Source organism: Podarcis cretensis (assembly GCF_951804945.1).
Source record: "Podarcis cretensis genome assembly, chromosome: 6".
Classification (NCBI taxonomy): Eukaryota; Metazoa; Chordata; class Lepidosauria; order Squamata; family Lacertidae; genus Podarcis; species Podarcis cretensis.
Genome location: NC_137175.1, coordinates 47,993,800 through 48,008,043, shown reverse-complemented (window position 1 = coordinate 48,008,043; position 14,244 = coordinate 47,993,800). Strand labels below are relative to the sequence as shown.

Below are 14,244 nucleotides of genomic sequence, written 5' to 3'. Positions count from 1 at the left end.
CCATCCTGCTCAAATGAGACTGTAAAGGTCAGACCCAATCAGAACAATGAAACTAGAATGAAATGTTCACTCTGCACCACAGTGTTGCTGTGCAAAGGCTACAAAATGCAGTTGTACCTCAGTTCTCGAATATCTCCATTGACGAACGTTTCACAACTTAAACGCCGAAAACCCAGAAGTAAATGCTTCTGTTTTCGAAGGCACCTTCGGAAGTCAAACGGCTTCCGCTGCTTGTTTTTCAATTTTCTCAATTGAATTTGCAGACAGTCCTTTGCACCTCGGTTTTTGAACATTTCGGAACTCGAATGGTCTTCCAGAATGGATTACGTTTGAGAACCAAGGTACCACTTGTACTGGTATGTTTTTCAGTAAGTCAGTTTTCGCGTACCCACCTTATTTATGCCCTACTAAGGCTATTGGCCATGTTGGCTGGACTTGATGAGAATAATAGTCCCGCAACCTCTGGAGATCACCTCTGATTTATAGGAACATGGGTATCAGGGTTGGGAAGGACTCCTTTCAGAGACCTTAAAAGAGTTGCTGCCAGAGTAGACAATATGGGACTATATGTTCCGTGGTCTGACTTGGTATAAGTCACCTTCATATCACCTGGCCTAAAGATTTTTACACATCAGTGGTTCTCCATCAACTACTTCAAAATGGCTTAGGGTCTTGGTCAACCACTTAATTATATTTTTGCCTGTTGTAGGAATTTGAATTGTAATATACAGTATACAAAATAAAAGACTCGATAAAAATACAATTAATATTCAGCATGATGGATGTGCCAACTCTCATCTTCAGCTACAAATCCTCAGATGCACCTCAGGTCACCTGAATGAAGTCCACACAGCACAGTTTGCCATCCCCTATCCTAGACAATAGCCTCAATAGACTGTCTTGGACTCCAGGCTGTCTTCCTTGCTGAAACATCCTCTTTTCACCAGATCCCAGGCTTTGGCAACTCATAAACATAGTTCAGTTTGTTTAGAGATCTGGTAAAGAATGTATATTAGATTAGGTAGACATTTGGCTTCTGGCAGTGGTTTTACTGTACAACTGACTACTAAATTATTATTAATAAAAAGTAAGATCTCAACAGCAGTGACAGGGTCAGGGTCACTTTTCAACCTTTAGGTGCTAATTTATATACGTAGTTGTATATAAAGCAAACTTTGCTTTTCCCAGTTACATGCAGATTTTGATTATGAGCTTTCCAATAGCACTGTGGTGATTGTGCTTAGGGTACTTTGTTTGAGGATCACATCTTCTGAGGCATAATAAGCTTCTATTCTCTTGTCACACTGCAGTTCACCATCAAGAATTTGGGGAAATAGCCTGGAAAAGACCCTTTTCTCTCTGGGTCAGCACTACATCAGTTCACTGTAGAAATCCAGCCATGCATTGGTGGGCAGACAAGCACAAGCTTTTCTGGTTTGAGGGGGTTGGAAGTACTAAAACAATACATTGGCTCCACTGAAAGAGAGCACACACAGTCAGCTGTAAAAATTTGCTACCTCTGGCCAGTATGTAGCGTGCCAACCATCTCCTATTTTTAACTTGAAGTGGTTCAGTTCTGAGTGTTCAAAGGGATTTCTTCTTATGAAACTGCTCAGTACGTTCCCTTTTTAAAATTCATTCACTGGAGAGGAAGGGGAGTGTGGATCAGCCCTTCCCAGTTAAAAAGTCTGCCTTGCAGGGGCTTGTGTAGGCGAATGTTCCTGTTATACAAATTTCTCATCTCCCCTTTTCTCTGTTCCCATCCATTTTCACGTCCTTCCACAATCTACCCCCCAGGGACAGCCCCCTCCTCTCCTCCCCTTTTGCATCTGCTTCCTTCCCCTTTTATATCTGGTTCTGGCAGCTACTTCCGTCTGGTGCCTCTGAGTGCATGGCATATTGTCCTGAACAGCCAATGGCTTTCTCTGTGTGTGTGTGTCTCTTTCACCCCCAAGCATGATGCAGAGCTGCTGTTTTGCAGGAAGCTGCAGCTAAGAACATTTGTGGCACGTGTGGGTGGCTTGCAGTTCTTTTGTTTACAACAATCAGGGTCCAAGGAAAGGAGATTCCTGGGTTATCTCCAGCCCGTACGCTGACCAGATAGCCGCAAAAAAAAAAAGGGACCAGTCTACAGGGGAATGTTAGTTGCTTTTAAAAAGTCGAGCAGATTGACTTGCTTATATATCCCAAGTCGCATGGGCATCCATATCCTCAGAGCCCCCTCTTTAGATGACCCATTAGTGGAGCATTCGCATTGATAAGCTTATCAGCAATGAATTTTTCTCCCAATGAGCTTCTGTTGCCACATGGTGGAAAGACTGCTGAAGATCAGAGCCACTGAGATGTCTATTTCAAGTGAGCAGCTTTCTTAATTCTGAGAACCATGCAAAAAGACAGATCTGGGTGGATTTGTCGTGAAACCTGAGTTCTCAGATAAAAGCTGAAACGTCTGAAGTTTGCCCAAATTTCAAATGTTGATGCTCTTTTATTTGGATCTGAAATGTTTATCCTAAAAATCAAGCACTTTACAATGAGAAAGTGGCAGTATGCATGCTGTGGTTTGTTTTGTTTTTTGGCAGGTATGAACCACAAAGCAGCTCTCCAGCTGTCTCCATTGCCAGCTATTGCCAAATATTGTCGGTTACCAGATACCATGGCAAGGCTGTTCTAAGTGCAATGCAAGGAGTAAAATGGAAGATAGCCTCTGGTCACAGGCTCACAATTAGAACCAGTTGGACTTGCCTTGCTTCACAGGCGTCAGGTGCAAGTAACTACATGTGCAATCTGTAGGATCAGGCTGATAACTTTGCTTTCGGATTATTGCTATCACAGCTATGGGTTTCTGTGACGCTAAAAGAGCTTATGTTGTGTAGCTCCTGTTGTGAAGATATTCTAGATCATCTTTCCTTAAACTCTATCATCTACTTGAAAATCACTGTAAAGGTAAAGGTACCCCTGACCATTAGATCCAGTCGTGGACAACCCTGGGGTTGCGGTGCTCATCTCGCTCTATAGGCCGAGGCGTTTGTCCGCTGACAGTTACCAGGTCATGTGGCCAGCATGACTAAGCTGCTTCTGGCAAACCAGAGCAGCGCATGGAAACACCGTTTACCTTCCCACCGGAGTGGTACCTATTTATCTACTTGCACTTTGACGTGCTTTCGAACTGCTAGGTGGGCAGGAGCTGGGACCAAACAATGGGAGCTCACCCCGTCGCGGGGATTTGAACTGCCGACCTTCTGATCGGCAAGCCCACGTCTAAACTCTCTCATCTACTTGAAATCACTGTAAAGGTAAAGGTAAAGGTACCCCTGCCCGTAAGGGCCAGTCTTGCCAGACTCTGGGGTTGGTGCGCCCATCTCACTCAAGAGGCCGGGGGCCAGCGCTGTCCGGAGACACTTCCGGGTCACGTGGCCAGCGTGACATCGCTGCTCTGGCCAGAGCCAGAGCCAGAGCCAGAGCCGCACACGGAAACGCCGTTTACCTTCCCGCTTGTAAGCGGTCCCTATTTATCTACTTGCACCCGGGGGTGCTTTCGAACTGCTAGGTTGGCAGGCGCTGGGACCGAACGACGGGAGCGCACCCCGCCGCAGGGATTCGAACCACCGACCTTTCGATCGGCAAGCTCTAGGCACTGAGGCTTTTTACCCACAGCGCCACCTGCGTCCCTGAAATCACTGTAGTAGTTATCAAATACCTTCATACCTACTGGGAAGCTCATTTGAATGCCAGCCTTTATGTGGTCAACGTGCAAAAGAGGAAAGAAGTAGTAGACTTGGGGAGCCAAGGGAATCCTACAAAACTTTTAGGAACAAAATGTAACAGGGGGCCCAAAGCTGAATGACCACAGAACACTACTGGAAAAATATGGGGGGGGGGGACCATGGAGGAGGGAAAATATGGACTACCTTGGAAGACAGTGTGGCTGATTGGCTGGTAAGACATCCATGCTGCACCTTTTGTTGCAGGCCCCAGTTGCTAATTACTGTTTGACACTGTCAAGCAACTGAAATCAAATGGCATTAGAGGTCAAGCTGTGCTTTCAAATGTTTTGACAAACACTTGAATATGCAGAGAATTTCTGGTGTGTTATTCAGCGCCGGCATTCGACAGGAATCTTTTTTGGAAGCAAACAGCTTTCAGCTGAAGCTTGGATTCTTCTGCTCTGAAGCCATCCTGTAGGCAGGGACTGCCAGCCTCCTGCCCTCCAGAGGTTGCTGGAACTGTTACACCAGCTGCAGCCAGCCCATGCTGACTGGGACTGAGGAGAGCCATAACCCGAACTGTGTGGAGGGCACCAAGTTGAGGAAAGCTGCTCTAAGCAAACAGAGGGAAAAGTGAGGCCTTTTCAGGGCCTCAGGCTTCGGCAAGGTGTGCTTCAGCTGCCGCCTCCTACCTGTGCTCCAAGATTATGGAGGCTGCTCTACACGCAGAACCAGTGTGTGGAGATGACGCACTGCCCCATGCTAAACAGAGGAGCCATTCTTGAGGCTGTGGAGCACGCCCTTGGCCCAGAGCGATAGGAATGTTTGCTTTTCTCTGCTCCTGTTGTACTGTGCCAGAGCAGGCAGCACGTAGACAAGAAGACAGCAGAGCCCAGCTAGAGGGGGTGGGGTCAGGCCTTGCATTCCCACTGAGCAGCTTGAAGGGCATGGCTGGCTTTGGAAGGGAAGAGAGAGTGCAGGGCAGACACCTAGCTATGCTACAGTCCTAGAGGGTCTCCTTTCCTTGGAGCAGGGAATTGGAAGGCAAGGAATTCGTATTTCAGGTCAATGTGAATGTTAAGTAGGGATCGGTTAATCTGCCTATTTTTTGTTTCTCTCCGTTTCTTCTTTTTCCAGCCTTAAATTCAGATGTCTATGTTCCTGCTTCAGTTTTTTTAAAAAATAAATAAATTTAAAAACAAATTATGAAATTCATCAACATCGTAATAGATTTTACTGCAAATTTCTCCTACTTTCTTATTCAGTTTTACTGAATGTACACATTTTTTTGCAAAGCAGTTTTCCCTTTAAAAATGCATGTCTGTATGTCACTTTCACTAACATGTACACTTAAATGCACACTTTGTCTCAATATATGCATTTTTGTGCACATGGCTTGGATGGAGAACTGCATTGCAAAATTCAGAGAAATGCAAATTTCGAAAGATGGCTGTGTTTTGGTTTGGGTATTGCTTCAGGAAGTGCAGATTAGGTAGGCTTGTCATTACATGTGAATTGAATCAAAATTCTCCCCATCCCTAATGTGATATTATCAGTAAATGGAAGTCTGGGCCAAAGGCAGACTTGTGCTGGTGTTGATTTTTCTCCCAAAGGAAAATTCACATTTTTCTCTCTGTAAAAATATGTATCCATCCTTTAACATATTGACACAAATAATAAATATCATCTATATCTATCTATCTATCTATCTATCTATCTATCTATCTATCTATCTTGGTATACTTTAAAATGCTTCCAAAATTTATCCAGGCATTGCTAGATTAGTGTGATATTTGTCTTGAATATATTGCCATAATATGAGCCATACTGCTGGGGATATTTGAAGCTTTTCCTAGGTACTGTGTGAAGTGCCAAGAAAACCTAAGACAATATTTGATCAGAGATCATGGTGGCCCACAGAAAATGAATGTGCGTGCCATGGGGCAATAAGAGCTTTGAATCTATATTATCTGCATTCAGCTCTGCTGGCTGCTTCTTTTTCTTTCCTGCCCAAGATTGATGTGGAAGGTTTGAAGTGCTAATTTGCAGTCATTAGCACCTCATTCTCCCAGTACCCCTTCTCTTTGAGAACAGTAGCCATACTGTCTGTCAGGAGATGTTCCTAACTCATGCTCTTAAATTGTATTTTATTGTACATCTGTTGTTTCACTTGTAAATGCCTCTAGGGACATGTTTTCTTTCTTGAAAAACTATATACAAATTTATTAAACGGATACATTTAAATGGATGCTCCATCTCTGTGTACCTCATGAACTTGCCGCAAGCCAAGACTCAAGTTACGTAAATGAACGAATCTTCAGGCAAAAAACTAATGACCACCTTGGTTCCCCCACTGTTCTGTTCCAATATCATATGGTGCCTTGCAAGACTGAGGGTTGTTGGAATTTCAGCATAATGAAATCTTCAGTAAGGAATTGAAACAGTGTTCGGGCAGCACTTGCAGGGCTCACTTTTGCACTGTAGTTTGAATGCTTGGAAAATTCGTTCTCTGTGAATTCAGATGATGAACAGTCCCAATCTGTACCTCCCACACTAATGTGAGAACTGGAACCCATATGTCTTTGGATTTTGCACTTTTCCAAAATTTCTGATGCGATTCCTAGGCATTTTCAAGCTGCATATTCAGTGAAATATGCATTTAAATGTGTGGTTTGAGAGGAAATGCATTCCGAAAGGTGTGTTTCGTGAGACAATATATTCAAAATGCATATTATTTTAGATACCTATTTAAATGCATTTTTTGAGAAAATTAAATAGAAAACTATAAATAGATAGCTAGGTAGAAATATAATAGACTGACGTCGAAAGGGGACAGGACAGTCTTCTGAATAAACACACCAGAAAGAGGCATGGGCCAGAAACAGGCTGATCCATCCATTCATTGACCTAATGAAATAGATGGGGCACATCTTATAGAAGAACATGAGAAATGCTACTGTGCTTGTGTCCCACCAGTAGGCATCTGATTGGCCTCTGTGGGAACAGAATACTGGACTAGAGAAGCCTTTGGTTTGATCCAGCAGGACTACTCTTGTGTTCTAAAAGCATTCTATTTCCTTTGTTAATAAAAATCGGCCTGTTTATTTATATACTGCATTCCTGCCAACATACTCAAGTTGGCTTTACGGTTTTGAATAAATCTCATTTTCAATGTATGTTTCAACTAGATTCTTTTTAGCCCCAGATATATACTCCTACCTTCGGAGGCCTCCACTTGAGCCTAGACTTGCAGCCTGAAATGGCAGCCGTTACTTGAGCACAAGAAGGGACATCGCTGGAATAAAACGACTTCAGTCAGAACCCAAGGAGGTTGCTCTTAAGCTCAGCTGCTTTCCTTCCAGCAGCTGGAAAAATCCAGTTCCAAACAGTTTGGATAGGATTCAAGAGGCGAAAACTAAGGGGGCGGAGAGGGAAGAGAGAGGAAGGAAAGCTCATGGCGTTGCGAGGTTAAAAGCACCTTGCTTGAGAATGCCGTCTCCCATTATTGATCGGAGAGTCCTTCCTGGTAGGAGGGAATACGTCGCTATAATACTGAGGTAAAAAGGAAGCAGCTGGATTCCTCCCAGTTGGGTGCTGTGGAAAGGTGGCCATGTTGGGCAAGGGGTCTTCTGTGTGGTAGGAAATAATCTTTCTCCACAACTACAAAAGCACAAGAGTCTTTTCTGAGCGTGCTGTAGGATCCCGCGGCAGTATACAAAGGCCTTGCCATCATGGCGTCTCTTCGTCTCCTTCAGGCAGCGGCCCACAGAGTTCATGTGGTGTGTGGGGAGAAAGAAAAGGGGGGAGGAAAAGAGGGAGACTATAAATGCTGGATTCCTGCTTCTAAGTTCATCTCTTTCCCTCTCCCCCCCCCCACCGCCCTCCCCAATTCCAAATTGCTGCTGCAAGCCTTTAGAGGGCCACTTATGTTGATCCAGATGTAAGGAAAAGCCTCCCACTCATCCTCTTGCTCTCCCTTGATTAAAACATTATAATTCTTTAATCTCTCTGAATTGAGTTTCTTCCTTAAAAGCTGCCTGTTCTCTTTGATACACCAAAGCAGTTCTTGTCACGCTGCCAAAGGAGGCCGAGTAGAGTGTCACACAGCTCAAACTTTTACAAGCTGAGTGAGCAGGAAAACAAGCAAAGGCACACAGGCAAGCAGAGAGAAAGAGAGATACAGAAAGAGAGAAAGAGGGCTGATATCTTCCATTTTATTTTAAATTTTTTGGGTTCCTTGCCGAAGAGAAAGGAGAGCGTGCTTTTTTCCATTTTGTTTTTTTGTTTGAAGCTCAGCCATAAATATAATTAACTTTTCCAGCAAACGTGATGGCCAACCTCTGAGAAACTTGGACGAGGAGAAAAGGGGGGGTGGGAAATGACGTCACCGCGATCTGGGGGTGCCTTTCGCGCTGCCTGTCAGAGCCGAAAGAAAAGAACAGGGCAATAAAACAACGGCTGCCTCTGTCTCCTTCGTTAAACACGGCACTAATTGGATGTTAATTTCTCTTTGCTCTTCTCGCTGTTTGATTGTAAGAACTCTCCTCCTCTTTCTCTCCCCCCCCCCTTGCAAGACTCTTGCCAGTCACAGGGAGTCTATACTGTACATTCCCTCTCAATTGTGGGCTCAAACAATTCAGAAGCCCAGGCAGTATTAAAAGAGGGGGGGAAGGGGAGGATTGGATTTAGGAGTTTCACGAAGCTCAACATTTTCCTTTCATTGCCCTGTACAGAGTTCGGAGTATTTTTTTTTTCTCCCTCCCTTGCGTTCTGTCCAGTCTCCTTGGCAGCACAGGGGGGGGGGGAGAGAATTAACCCAACCACTGCCCAACTCCATGTGTTGAAACAGGCATTTAGGGGAGCCAGTGCAGGCAGGAAGCTGTTGCCGTCTTTGCTGCCCAGGTCACCCTTAAAGAGTGTTTGTGTTTCTTAGCTTGGATGCTGGAGGGTGCTGAGTGCATCTGATCGATCCATAATGTACCCACGCACACACACACACACAGACACGCACAGAGTGGTGCAGTGGAAAAAGAGGTAAGTTAAGAACAGGCTTTGAGGGAGAGCAGGGGGGGATTTACCAAGGGAGATGGTGGGTGGGTGGAGAGAAAGAAGGAGAAGGGGAGGGGAAGGAGAGGAAGGAGGTGGAGGGTAGAAATGTGGGAGTAAAGTCCTACCTGGGATCGGTGCCAACTTCCTGCACAGGGCTGCAGACCCGCAGCTTTGAGCAACCCACCAGAGGCGACTTTTCTCTCTTGTCACAAATCCAAAAGGCAAGGAAGGCAACAGGAACAGGTACAACAGATGCAAAGCAGCCTTCTTTGCCAAGGTGCTGGTGGGTAAATCCTTCTCTCCCCCCCCTCCCTCCCTCCCTCCTCCAATCCTTATTGCAGCTAGCTGTATTTTTTCTGTTTTAAGGATCCTTTCAAGCAGGCTGGATAGAGGCTTTTTTTGTTTTTCATGACTATATATCTCTATAGAGAGAGATATTGAGGGATTGAATTCTCACGCCAGTTTCTCCTCTCCGTTTGGATTAACATGCAGAAGATGTGCCTGTCACTTTGCTTACTGTCAGTGCCTGTTCAGGGATGGGAGAGGGCTTTGTTCCGCGCTGCCTGGGAAGCTGTGCCAACTCTGACTTGGCAGCCGAGCCAGAGTGGGCAGGGAGAACGCAAAGAGAGCGAGCGAGAGAATGACTGCTGAGGCTTCCAAAGTGGGAAGTGGCTGTAGGCCCATTTCCGAACGAGGCAGCTATTCACTCTGCCCCCTTCTTCTTCTTCTTTCTTTCTCTGTCTCTTTCTAAGACTGGCACGGACAAAATGGAAAATGTGGGGGCCTGTCTGCTCTCCTCTGGGTTGGTTTTCTTTCTGTCTTTTCTTTTTTCCCTCTCTCTCTCCCTTTTTAAAAAATCATCCTCACCTGCCTCCGTTTTTGTTTTGTTTTTGTTGTCTCTTAGCTCCATTTTTCAATCGGCAAATGAGGCATTTTACAAAAGCGAAAATGCTTCTTGCATAACTAAGATGATGTGGGGGGTGGGTGGGTCTTGTGTTTTTGTTTTTGTTTTCCCGCCCTCGTATCTCTCTTGGCTGGGTTAAAGAACTGTGCCACTACCAGCATCCCGAGTTCAGGACAGTAGGAGCCAAGATTTATTTTACGTGCGTACATTGGGGAGACCGGGGAATGCTTGTTGGGGAAGCAAGAGGGTGGTTTAGGGTGTTGGTTTGCTGAGGTTGGGGGGGGGGTTGTTCTTCGTTTTGGCCCTTTGGAGGGTGTTCCCACAAAAAGCTGCAAAACTTTCCGTGCACTAGCTCCTGAAAAGTCACTGGAGTGTTTGGCCGGGTTTGTTGTGGGTTTGTTGTCTTCTTAAAAGTATGTTTAAAGACCATGTTAATAATGGGAGACCGTCCCAGGGGCACGCTAACCAACGGTTCCAAGTGCTGGAATTCCTGCCAGCCTCCCTTTGTGCCAGCCTCTTGTCGGCCTTGGCGTCTCATTCGGATGAAGCCTGGCATGCAGGCACCGCCCATTTCTTGGCGCTGAGCTGCTGTGAGAAGGAAAAGGGAATGCAGGGTGGGGGCTGTCTCACTCAAACTGGCCTTGCTCGGAGTGGGGGGGGGGGAGAAAACCATTCCTGATGATTGTCCAGATAATCGGAACTAAAGAGAGCGACTACAGAGCAACAAAACCTTTCTCCTTCATGGCACGTCTCTTTCGGGTACGAAATCAAATGTAGCTCTTTTAGAAATGTTTGAAAATGCCGTTTTTTATTTGTCCAAATGTTCTGGCGCGTGCTTACTGCTACATCCTCCTTTCCCTGCCGCAACCTTCCCGCTTTTCGTGGGGCTAAAACATACAAGGTTTTTCAAAAAACAAAAAAAACCAGACAAACTGATGGTGGTTTTTTTTTTTTTTAAATTTATTTGTACTGCCCAGCAATAGATCAGGGCTCTTTTCTTTATTCTGGTTCTGGGGGAAAATGCTTCGATTATGGGTACCGGGAGGAGGGGGGCTGGGTGATTGGGAGTTTTTTTCCCTGGATTTTTGCCACACTACGCAGCAGAGAAGAAAGTGTTGAATCATGTCAGAACTGCAATTCAACATGGCAGCCTTAGCTGAGAAAGTATGGCTTTACAATGTCGAAAGAAATGTCTTTCATGGCAAGAAGTGTCTATTTCTGAAGGCATGGAATTTGGCAGAGCTGGGTTGACCAAGAATTGTGGCATAAATATTCCCTTGGATTTTTATTTTTATTTTTTCAGGGAGGGGGATTTTATGTATAGCCTTCAAGAAGAAAAGTTCGGCCATGTTATTCCTCATCTTGGTGTTTTGCAAAATGTTAACCATTTACGGGCTGTTCTGTGTCTATCATTAGATACCGTTTTTTAATATATTTTTCTTTGTTTTGGCTTAGCTGGCATAGATTTTGGACTTGGGGAGGGCAGGAAGAGCGATTTGGTGCACGTTTGGTAGATTTCTGGCATCCTTCAGGGTTGAAGGATGACATCATCACTTGGTCTTTATTGGCAGAAATCTAGATGTAGCATGGAGGCAACTGGAAAGAGTAAAATGGGATGCTTTTCCACAGTGCCCACCTCACTTCATGTTTAAAGGTTTGTCCTTTTGTAGGGATAGCTCCACCCTTCCGTTGCCACTGGTGTAAACTTTGATGGACTCCACCACAGCAAACGGAGCCCCTTCTGACGTACACTGAAGGAATGGATCTCAGGGGCTGTGCTTAGTGTCTGTAAATCTGGCCTCTTTATGTCAAGCTTAATTTAGGCCCCTGTTGTCTAAAACAAAAGAATATTGTTTCCCCAAGAGTAACAGATTCCTCTTACAGACAACTGCTTCCTTCTAAATGTTTTGTGATTAACAAAGCTCCCAAAATGAGAGGCAAACCCTTGGAACAATAAACAGAAATTTCAGCACGGGCTTCTAAATGCTAGTGTTGAATGCAAAGGAACAAATGCTCTGTGACCCAGGAGTGCTGCAGCTAGAACTCTCATTGAATGCCAGACATGACTTCTCAAACTCTCTGAAAACCGGGCCTTGTACAAAATCTTAGTTTCTCTAAATACCCTGCTCCCCATTGCCAGAGAGAAAGAGAGATTTCCGGCACTGAGGATAGACTTGTCCCCTTGTAAAAAAGGACTTACTACCTAATCTGAAGAGAAATCCCCCTTCACAGCCTGTGGAACCATCTCTTCCCCTCTTGCTTGCCAGTAACTCCTGTACAAGAAAATCGCTGGTCCTCTGCACATAGTGTTTATAACCCAGTGGGTTGTGTTTAAGGACCCAGAATGAGGTGATTGAAAGTTAGGATGCCTAAAATTCTCTCTGTGTGTTATTTGTTAGGATTTTTGGCTGTGTTTATTGCTTCAGAGTGCTTTTTTGAGCATGGAGTTAAATAAATCTGGATTGGGATATTGAGAGCAAAATACTCCTTTAAAAACCTGGATTCCTGTTGCAGGAGCATAGCTTGCACATTTGCTATGAACCCATCATTTTGGGTTGCCTTTTGCTTCTCAGCAGAAGCAAGAGCTAGCTTGTATTTTGATGTCCTCAACTCTAAATTGGCCAGAAGATACAATGCACTACTCTTGCCATGATTAAGTGTTAACACAAGCCCACCTATTCCAATATAAATGTGATCTCACTGTTATTTAACTGTTTGAATGTATCTCCTGCCCTATCAAGTAGGCCAAGGGTAGCATGAAATATTTTAAATCATCCTTTTCCAACTGATACTCTCCATATGTTATGGTCTACAACTCCCATCAGCCCCAGCTCCCTCACAATGCACACACCCATCTCAATGCCACCCAACTCTAACTCTCTTGAAGGCCTGGAGTGTATTTTTATGAAAGCTTTAGAATCATGCTGAAATAATGTAAGTCATACTTAACACAGTCTGTGTGGATGCATTAAAAATACTGCACAGTGACCTTTACAGGCAAAAGTAATGAATGTGCACACAACAGCTGGAAGCAAGGTGCATAATGGGAATGCTCAGCATCACCAGGAAGGATAAATTCAAACATCTGTATCTCACTGAGTCATTTTTTCTCAGTTACTCACCACTGAATATATTCCATAGTGATGTATGAGCCCATTCCAGCTCTCCCCAGTAATCAGTTGGACTTTAGGAGCACTCCCGTCAAATGCCCCCAAAGGCTCAAAGTTTTTTCCCCTGGGCATTCAGTAGCAACGCTATAAAAAGCCCATTTGATCAAATTGCTTGGTAATGATGGGGCAGGCTGCTGGGAAGATCAGAGCAGCAAGATATCAACCCCATTTCTAGTTGGGAGTAGTTCGGAAGGAACTGGACACAGTTCAAAATAGATGCTTTCAGCAGAAAGAGTCCATATTTCGAGCTCCTTCAAAATTTCGTGCGATCTTTAATATTCATCTGTACAGATGTGACACCTTTGCTAAGTTTAAAACTTTTTTTTTATTATAAATATTTATTAAATTTTTTTGAATACAAATGCAAAAATAATCAACAATGTAGATATCATGACAAATTTTCAAAACCTCTTTGGACTCCCTCACATCTCCCGCTCCCACTTACATCTTCTTAAATTTTAACCAGCAAATTATCATCTTATTTGTATTCCTAGGTCCCATTCTTTTAAACATAGTCTACTCGTTCTCCAAATGGTTTATATTTTCCTCGATCTACTTATCATCCTAATTCCATCTAATTTAATGGTGGTCAATTATTTATGATCTAGCATCCTTCTTAACATTCTACCAAATTACAATGCTTTTTAAAATAAATCTTAAATTTCTTCCAGTCTTCTTCAACCTTCTCTTCTCCCAGGTCTCGGATTCTGCCAGTCATCTCGGCTAATTCCATATAGTCGGTCAGCTGCATCTGCCATTCTTCCAGTGTGGGTAGATCTTGGGTTTTCCAGTGCTTAGCGATAAGTATCCTTGCTGCTGCTAAGTTTAAAACTTGGGTTGCCTGTAATTTTCTGGAAGGTGTTCTAAATGAGAGGCGCAAAAAATTCTGGTTTTGCATGCAGTTTAAAAACTGGGTCTAGCGACTGGCGCCAGGCTTGCCAAGGTAGGGCAAGGATCTTGTTCATACTCCTCTGAAGTTGGCTGCTGTACATAGCACTTGGCTGTTGTCATTGCCACCTCCTTTCCCATCTTTTCCCAACACATTTCTTTCCCTTGCCATTTCCCCCATATTCCTTCTAGGAAGAAATCACCATAGCTCCATAGATCAGTGGTTGGTGATTATATTCTCATTGACTACTTTGCTTTGAGCCCAATTTCCTGTGTGGGAAGCAAAATTCAACATCACTAACATCTTTGCTCCATTTTCTTCCCTATCTAGTCTTATGCCCACATGAAGCATCTCCATTGACTTCAGTGAACTTCTCCTAGAATTTCCTCTGTGGTAAATGAATGCAGCATAGCCCACAAGACTGTAAAGCTTAATGCAGAACTATGCCACCTCTTTACAAAGGCATGCTAGGCTAACATAAGCCCTTTTCCACCTTGTGACTATTGAGCGACATTGTTGCTGATGAAC

General features: G+C 44.2%; 1 long non-coding RNA gene across 1 annotated transcript; it reads right to left on the bottom strand.

Moving 5' to 3' along the window:
* Positions 1–5,834: 5,834 nt before the first annotated feature.
* Positions 5,835–9,549, bottom strand: LOC307219065. The gene is made up of 2 exons (XR_013840287.1): positions 8,879–9,549; positions 5,835–7,453 (listed from the first exon to the last, which is right to left on the bottom strand). It is a non-coding gene; the product is annotated as an uncharacterized lncRNA (long non-coding RNA).
* Between the last annotated feature and the right edge of the window lie 4,695 nt (positions 9,550–14,244).